Raw genomic sequence first — 1,770 nt, 5'->3', positions numbered from 1 at the left:
ATGCATGAATATAGCGGTGATACACGTGCTGTGCACATGTTATACCATAACATGATAATGCATGGTGTTTGCAACTCACAGCTAAATGCCGAACAATCTAAACCATACTATACATCAAACAATCTCACATTTTATTTGAATTTGTGATAATGTGTGGCGTTTGCAGCTTACAACTAAATATCAAACAATCTAAACAATACTATATATCGAACATTCTCACATTTTATTTGAATTTGTGGTAATGTGTGGTATTTGCAACTCACATCTAAATACTTGTAGGCGTAGGGGGCGGGGCACCATACATAATGTGATAAACACATTATACATATGAGACATGGTTTAGATTATGAAGATCTAGCTAGAGCTAGAAATGTAATGTGATTTGAAATCATAATAAAGTGGATTCAAAAAATCTAGTTCGAGTTCATATAGTACACATAGTTCATATGTAACTCGAGACTAATCATGTGGTGTGCTGTGAAGATAATACACAAACGATGGTTTAACTTGACAATAATGATGATTGTAGATCTTATTAAAACAGAGAAACGAATTCAAATGCTTTGACTTCACAACAATCATTACTGTAGATCTTATGCAAATAGAGAAACGAATTCAAATTTAGTTCATATTGAAGCGGTAGTATATACGTTTGGAATGCAACTAAACGTTCATTTGAGTAGTAGGTTGCATGCATTATACACGTAGCGAAATATTTTAATTGAACATAACATGAATTCAAAGTTTCGAATGACATTTGTGGTGCGCATTGATTTGGTACAATACACGTTAGGCTTGTCCGGAAATTTCAACGCGCGCCTTGTTAACCCAAAATATTTAAGATATATCTTTGTCTCGTTGTGCTCCGACAACTCCCTCCATCTCAACCCGCGCCTTGCTATTCCGAAATTACAACGCGCGCGAAAACTCTCACCTCCTGTGAAATCCCGACACGCGAAATGCCTGTGGTACCCCTGAACCGAAAGAACCGCCTCAAATCGGTGGGGGTACTTTCATAACTTACGCCACATTTCAGACAAGCGCGTCTCTAAGCCATGGTTCCCCACTGCCATCCCAACCGCCCACCCATTCGTACATCGAGGCCGCGAAAACCCGCAACGAAACCCCACACCCTGCTCCGTCCGCCACCCAGCCGGAGCCTCTTCCCCGACGACGTCGTCCACAGCAACACCTCGACGTGCCTCATCCATCGTACCGGATGAGGATCCGTCATCGATATCATCGTCCCACTGGCTCAGCCACCCCGTCCTCCAGCTCCAAGGAGCTGCCCCGACGTTCCCCTCGTCTTTCGCGCCACCTCCATTCCCACACCGCCGTCTTCACCTCCACCACCGGAGGAGCATCATCATCACCGTTTCCTCGGATGAAGCTACGGGCTAATCGGCGCCACCAAAGAGGTTGTACACTAATCCCCGCATTTTCTTCTTGATTCGATCTCACGGTGCTGCCGGCGCTCGGTCCCGAGCCAACATGGCGCGACTCCACACACGGCGGCGTCGCCGGCCACTTCCTCCACGGTGTCGCTCCCTCGGCGGCGACGTCCACATCAGTAGGAGCTGCTGCTGGTTTAGCTCTCGCTCGCGCTGCTGCTCTGCTCTTGCTCTCGGTCCCCTGCCTGGTTTGCTCTTGCTATTGCTCTTGCTCGCGCTGCTGCTCTCGCTATTGCTCTTGCTTGCGATGCTGCTCCGATTTAGCTACACTTCAGTTGACTGAATCGACTTTTGGGTCAGTCGATTTTCAGGGGGTGGG

The sequence above is a fragment of the Triticum aestivum genome, chromosome 1D (genome assembly GCF_018294505.1).
Source record: "Triticum aestivum cultivar Chinese Spring chromosome 1D, IWGSC CS RefSeq v2.1, whole genome shotgun sequence".
NCBI classification, from domain to species: domain Eukaryota; kingdom Viridiplantae; phylum Streptophyta; class Magnoliopsida; order Poales; family Poaceae; genus Triticum; species Triticum aestivum.
The sequence above is the reverse complement of the archived record's forward strand: the minus strand, read 5'-3'. Positions refer to the sequence as shown.